We start from the raw sequence: 8,348 nt of genomic DNA on the forward strand, positions 1-8,348 counted from the left end.
TCCCAGCACACAGCAGCGGTGATGGTTCTCACACGAGCCGTACGGGCCGGGGGCAGCTTGGCAGAGGTGTTCGTGGTGCACACAGCAGAAGTGGCGTTGGAGACCGGGGTTTCATGACAATGTTGTGGACTGATTTTTCAAATACCGCTCACACAACTGGTAATACTGCATCGATGGAAAGTGACAGGAGACAGCAGCTGTCAACCATGGTTACAAACTACTTTTCCTCCCATATCGATGTTCTCCCACACAGGTCATTCCCCTTTGACTATTGGGCCGCTAAACTGGACACCTGGCCTGAATTGGCACAATATGCCTTACAGGAGCTCGCTTGCCCAGCTGCAAGTGTGCTATCGGAAAGAGTCTTCAGTGCAGCTGGATCAATCCTGACAGAAAAAAGGACCCGTCTGTCAACCCAAAATGTGGATGATCTAACCTTCATTAAAATGAACCATGCATGGGTTTCCAAGGATTTTGTCCCACCTTCCCCTGATGACACATAGGGTGACAGAAAAATGGCTTGCTTTGGTCCACCTCTTCCTGGAACTTGACCTATTTCGCCTTTTGCATCAGCTGAATGTCCAACATCAACATATGCCACTTTCTAAAACTCCCTAACTGTGCTGCCTCCCCCCCCATGGCCGGGGTCACCACCTAGCGCACGACACCGTGCGAGTGCCGTTGCCCTGGACAGGTGGGTAGGCCGACTCTTGGGCGCGGGCACTGGCACAGGGTCCCTCATAGTGCAATCAAGTGTCTCTGACGGTGGTGGTGCACACCCGTTGTCAGACACACCGCTGTACTATGAGGGGCCCAGTGCCAGTACCGACGCCCACGAGTGAGCCCCCCTTGCTTGGGCAGGGCCCCAGCATTTGCAATCTTTACCTCTCCCTGCTCCTCCGCTGTGTAATCTGGGCCGTCAAATCCTTACTGTGCCTGACACCGTCTGAGCCTGCCTCCTGAGACATATATTTTGAATGTGTACGCTATCCATACATGTTATCCGGGGATACGGTACCCTTTCTAACCTTTGTGCAATCACGTGCAATCCATACTGGGCATAACACCGTCTGAGCCTGCCTCCTGAGACATATATTTTGAATGTGTACGCTATCCATACATGTTATCCGGGGATACGGTACCCTTTCTAACCTTTGTGCAATCACGTGCAATCCATACTGGGCCTAACACCGTCTGAGCCTGCCTCCTGACACATATATTTTGAATGTGTACGCTATCCATACATGTTATCCGGGGATACGGTACCCTTTCTAACCTTTGTGCAATCACGTGCAATCCATACTGGGCCTAACACCGTCTGAGCCTGCCTCCTGAGACATATATTTTGAATGTGTACGCTATCCATACATGTTATCTGGGGATACGGTACCCTTTCTAACCTTTGTGCAATCACGTGCAATCCATACTGGGCCTAACACCGTCTGAGCCTGCCTCCTGAGACATATATTTTGAATGTGTACGCTATCCATACATGTTATCCGGGGATCCGGTACCCTTTCTAACCTTTGTGCAATCACGTGCAATACATACTGGGCCTAACACCGTCTGAGCCTGCCTCCTGAGACATATATTTTGAATGTGTACGCTATCCATACATGTTATCCGGGGATACGGTACCCTTTCTAACCTTTGTGCAATCACGTGCAATCCATACTGGGCCTAACACCATCTGAGCCTGCCTCCTGAGACATATATTTTGAATGTGTACGCTATCCATACATGTTAACCGGGGATACGGTACCCTTTCTAACCTTTGTGCAATCACGTGCAATCCATACTGGGCCTAACACCGTCTGAGCCTGCCTCCTGAGACATATATTTTGAATGTGTACGCTATCCATACATGTTATCTGGGGATACGGTACCCTTTCTAACCTTTGTGCAATCACGTGCAATCCATACTGGGCCTAACACCGTCTGAGCCTGCCTCCTGAGACATATATTTTGAATGTGTACGCTATCCATACATGTTATCCAGGGATACGGTACCCTTTCTAACCTTTGTGCAATCACGTGCAATCCATACTGGGCCTAACACCGTCTGAGCCTGCCTCCTGAGACATATATTTTGAATGTGTACGCTATCCATACATGTTATCTGGGGATACGGTACCCTTTCTAACCTTTGTGCAATCACGTGCAATCCATACTGGGCCTAACACCGTCTGAGCCTGCCTCCTGAGACATATATTTTGAATGTGTACGCTATCCATACATGTTATCCGGGGATACGGTACCCTTTCTAACCTTTGTGCAATCACGTGCAATCCATACTGGGCCTAACACCGTCTGAGCCTGCCTCCTGAGACATATATTTTGAATGTGTACGCTATCCATACATGTTATCCGGGGATACGGTACCCTTTCTAACCTTTGTGCAATCACGTGCAATCCATACTGGGCCTAACACCGTCTGAGCCTGCCTCCTGAGACATATATTTTGAATGTGTACGCTATCCATACATGTTATCTGGGGATACGGTACCCTTTCTAACCTTTGTGCAATCACGTGCAATACATACTGGGCCTAACACCGTCTGAGCCTGCCTCCTTAGACATATATTTTGAATGTGTACGCTAGCCATACATGTTATCCGGGGATACGGTACCCTTTCTAACCTTTGTGCAATCACGTGCAATCCATACTGGGCCTAACACCATCTGAGCCTGCCTCCTGAGACATATATTTTGAATGTGTACGCTATCCATACATGTTATCTGGGGATACAGTACCCTTTCTAACCTTTGGGCAATCACGTGCAATCCATACTGGGCCTAACACCGTCTGAGCCTGCCTCCTGAGACATATATTTTGAATGTGTACGCTATCCATACATGTTATCTGGGGATACGGTACCCTTTCTAACCTTTGTGCAATCACGTGCAATCCATACTGGGCCTAACATCGTCTGAGCCTGCCTCCTGAGACATATATTTTGAATGTGTACGCTATCCATACATGTTATCCGGGGATACGGTACCCTTTCTAACCTTTGTGCAATCACGTGCAATCCATACTGGGCCTAACACCGTCTGAGCCTGCCTCCTGAGACATATATTTTGAATGTAAAAAACACACATGTGACATGCACAATGTGAACAAGTCTGTTGGACCATGTTCACTCCACCCTGACTGAAACACAAACAAAAAGCACAGAATGACAAATGTGCAAAAATACCTTGCAATAAGACATATAACAGTAGACAGCAAGTGCTGATAAAAGGTAATAACAAACACAGGGTATTTAGTCTATACGTTTTTTTGCAAAAAAATGTATACCAAGCTGCCTCACCAACGTCAAGGTAACCCGTATTGAAGCAGTCCCTATCTAATGTATTTAATACCTGAACATATGAACTGTGTCTAAATGAGCAGGATTAAGACAGGCGCTTTCTGGTATGGGCACGTGATGCAAGACAGCTCCTTATGTGCATGTCACACAAGAGAGGGGTTGGGTCTCTCAAATCATGCATAAGCATGAAAAAAACTGGATTAAAAACACACATGTGACATGCACAATGTGAACAAGTCTGTTGGACCATGTTCACTCCACCCTGACTGAAACACAAACAAAAAGCACAGAATGACAAATGTGCAAAAATACCTTGCAATAAGACATATAACAGTAGACAGCAAGTGCTGATAAAAGGTAATAACAAACACAGGGTATTTAGTCTATACGTTTTTTTGCAAAAAAATGTATACCAAGCTGCCTCACCAACGTCAAGGTAACCCGTATTGAAGCAGTCCCTATCTAATGTATTTAATACCTGAACATATGAACTGTGTCTAAATGAGCAGGATTAAGACAGGCGCTTTCTGGTATGGGCACGTGATGCAAGACAGCTCCTTATGTGCATGTCACACAAGAGAGGGGTGGGGTCTCTCAAATCATGCATAAGCATGAAAAAAACTGGATTAAAAACACACATGTGACATGCACAATGTGAACAAGTCTGTTGGACCATGTTCACTCCACCCTGACTGAAACACAAACAAAAAGCACAGAATGACAAATGTGCAAAAATACCTTGCAATAAGACATATAACAGTAGACAGCAAGTGCTGATAAAAGGTAATAACAAACACAGGGTATTTAGTCTATACGTTTTTTTGCAAAAAAATGTATACCAAGCTGCCTCACCAACGTCAAGGTAACCCGTATTGAAGCAGTCCCTATCTAATGTATTTAATACCTGAACATATGAACTGTGTCTAAATGAGCAGGATTAAGACAGGCGCTTTCTGGTATGGGCACGTGATGCAAGACAGCTCCTTATGTGCATGTCACACAAGAGAGGGGTGGGGTCTCTCAAATCATGCATAAGCATGAAAAAAACTGGATTAAAAACACACATGTGACATGCACAATGTGAACAAGTCTGTTGGACCATGTTCACTCCACCCTGACTGAAACACAAACAAAAAGCACAGAATGACAAATGTGCAAAAATACCTTGCAATAAGACATATAACAGTAGACAGCAAGTGCTGATAAAAGGTAATAACAAACACAGGGTATTTAGTCTATACGTTTTTTTGCAAAAAAATGTATACCAAGCTGCCTCACCAACGTCAAGGTAACCCGTATTGAAGCAGTCCCTATCTAATGTATTTAATACCTGAACATATGAACTGTGTCTAAATGAGCAGGATTAAGACAGGCGCTTTCTGGTATGGGCACGTGATGCAAGACAGCTCCTTATGTGCATGTCACACAAGAGAGGGGTGGGGTCTCTCAAATCATGCATAAGCATGAAAAAAACTGGATTAAAAACACACATGTGACATGCACAATGTGAACAAGTCTGTTGGACCATGTTCACTCCACCCTGACTGAAACACAAACAAAAAGCACAGAATGACAAATGTGCAAAAATACCTTGCAATAAGACATATAACAGTAGACAGCAAGTGCTGATAAAAGGTAATAACAAACACAGGGTATTTAGTCTATACGTTTTTTTTGCAAAAAAATGTATACCAAGCTGCCTCACCAACGTCAAGGTAACCCGTATTGAAGCAGTCCCTATCTAATGTATTTAATACCTGAACATATGAACTGTGTCTAAATGAACAGGATTAAGACAGGCGCTTTCTGGTATGGGCACGTGATGCAAGACAGCTCCTTATGTGCATGTCACACAAGAGAGGGGTGGGGTCTCTCAAATCATGCATAAGCATGAAAAAAACTGGATTAAAAACACACATGTGACATGCACAATGTGAACAAGTCTGTTGGACCATGTTCACTCCACCCTGACTGAAACACAAACAAAAAGCACAGAATGACAAATGTGCAAAAATACCTTGCAATAAGACATATAACAGTAGACAGCAAGTGCTGATAAAAGGTAATAACAAACACAGGGTATTTAGTCTATACGTTTTTTTGCAAAAAAATGTATACCAAGCTGCCTCACCAACGTCAAGGTAACCCGTATTGAAGCAGTCCCTATCTAATGTATTTAATACCTGAACATATGAACTGTGTCTAAATGAACAGGATTAAGACAGGCGCTTTCTGGTATGGGCACGTGATGCAAGACAGCTCCTTATGTGCATGTCACACAAGAGAGGGGTGGGGTCTCTCAAATCATGCATAAGCATGAAAAAAACTGGATTAAAAACACACATGTGACATGCACAATGTGAACAAGTCTGTTGGACCATGTTCACTCCACCCTGACTGAAACACAAACAAAAAGCACAGAATGACAAATGTGCAAAAATACCTTGCAATAAGACATATAACAGTAGACAGCAAGTGCTGATAAAAGGTAATAACAAACACAGGGTATTTAGTCTATACGTTTTTTTGCAAAAAAATGTATACCAAGCTGCCTCACCAACGTCAAGGTAACCCGTATTGAAGCAGTCCCTATCTAATGTATTTAATACCTGAACATATGAACTGTGTCTAAATGAGCAGGATTAAGACAGGCGCTTTCTGGTATGGGCACGTGATGCAAGACAGCTCCTTATGTGCATGTCACACAAGAGAGGGGTGGGGTCTCTCAAATCATGCATAAGCATGAAAAAAACTGGATTAAAAACACACATGTGACATGCACAATGTGAACAAGTCTGTTGGACCATGTTCACTCCACCCTGACTGAAACACAAACAAAAAGCACAGAATGACAAATGTGCAAAAATACCTTGCAATAAGACATATAACAGTAGACAGCAAGTGCTGATAAAAGGTAATAACAAACACAGGGTATTTAGTCTATACGTTTTTTTGCAAAAAAATGTATACCAAGCTGCCTCACCAACGTCAAGGTAACCCGTATTGAAGCAGTCCCTATCTAATGTATTTAATACCTGAACATATGAACTGTGTCTAAATGAGCAGGATTAAGACAGGCGCTTTCTGGTATGGGCACGTGATGCAAGACAGCTCCTTATGTGCATGTCACACAAGAGAGGGGTGGGGTCTCTCAAATCATGCATAAGCATGAAAAAAACTGGATTAAAAACACACATGTGACATGCACAATGTGAACAAGTCTGTTGGACCATGTTCACTCCACCCTGACTGAAACACAAACAAAAAGCACAGAATGACAAATGTGCAAAAATACCTTGCAATAAGACATATAACAGTAGACAGCAAGTGCTGATAAAAGGTAATAACAAACACAGGGTATTTAGTCTATACGTTTTTTTGCAAAAAAATGTATACCAAGCTGCCTCACCAACGTCAAGGTAACCCGTATTGAAGCAGTCCCTATCTAATGTATTTAATACCTGAACATATGAACTGTGTCTAAATGAGCAGGATTAAGACAGGCGCTTTCTGGTATGGGCACGTGATGCAAGACAGCTCCTTATGTGCATGTCACACAAGAGAGGGGTGGGGTCTCTCAAATCATGCATAAGCATGAAAAAAACTGGATTAAAAACACACATGTGACATGCACAATGTGAACAAGTCTGTTGGACCATGTTCACTCCACCCTGACTGAAACACAAACAAAAAGCACAGAATGACAAATGTGCAAAAATACCTTGCAATAAGACATATAACAGTAGACAGCAAGTGCTGATAAAAGGTAATAACAAACACAGGGTATTTAGTCTATACATTTTTTTGCAAAAAAATGTATACCAAGCTGCCTCACCAACGTCAAGGTAACCCGTATTGAAGCAGTCCCTATCTAATGTATTTAATACCTGAACATATGAACTGTGTCTAAATTAGCAGGATTAAGACAGGCGCTTTCTGGTATGGGCACGTGATGCAAGACAGCTCCTTATGTGCATGTCACACAAGAGAGGGGTGGGGTCTCTCAAATCATGCATAAGCATGAAAAAAACTGGATTAAAAACACACATGTGACATGCACAATGTGAACAAGTCTGTTGGACCATGTTCACTCCACCCTGACTGAAACACAAACAAAAAGCACAGAATGACAAATGTGCAAAAATACCTTGCAATAAGACATATAACAGTAGACAGCAAGTGCTGATAAAAGGTAATAACAAACACAGGGTATTTAGTCTATACGTTTTTTTGCAAAAAAATGTATACCAAGCTGCCTCACCAACGTCAAGGTAACCCGTATTGAAGCAGTCCCTATCTAATGTATTTAATACCTGAACATATGAACTGTGTCTAAATGAGCAGGATTAAGACAGGCGCTTTCTGGTATGGGCACGTGATGCAAGACAGCTCCTTATGTGCATGTCACACAAGAGAGGGGTGGGGTCTCTCAAATCACGCATAAGCATGAAAAAAACTGGATTAAAAACACACATGTGACATGCACAATGTGAATAAGTCTGTTGGACCATGTTCACTCCACCCTGACTGAAACACAAACAAAAAGCACAGAATGACAAATGTGCAAAAATACCTTGCAATAAGACATATAACAGTAGACAGCAAGTGCTGATAAAAGGTAATAACAAACACAGGGTATTTAGTCTATACGTTTTTTTGCAAAAAAATGTATACCAAGCTGCCTCACCAACGTCAAGGTAACCCGTATTGAAGCAGTCCCTATCTAATGTATTTAATACCTGAACATATGAACTGTGTCTAAATGAGCAGGATTAAGACAGGCGCTTTCTGGTATGGGCACGTGATGCAAGACAGCTCCTTATGTGCATGTCACACAAGAGAGGGGTGGGGTCTCTCAAATCATGCATAAGCATGAAAAAAACTGGATTAAAAACACACATGTGACATGCACAATGTGAACAAGTCTGTTGGACCATGTTCACTCCACCCTGACTGAAACACAAACAAAAAGCACAGAATGACAAATGTGCAAAAATACCTTGCAATAAGACATATAACAGTAGACAGCAAGTG

The sequence above is a fragment of the Dendrobates tinctorius genome, unplaced genomic scaffold (genome assembly GCF_039654945.1).
Source record: "Dendrobates tinctorius isolate UK_male_01 unplaced genomic scaffold, ASM3965494v1 ptg000069l, whole genome shotgun sequence".
Taxonomy (NCBI): Eukaryota; Metazoa; Chordata; class Amphibia; order Anura; family Dendrobatidae; genus Dendrobates; species Dendrobates tinctorius.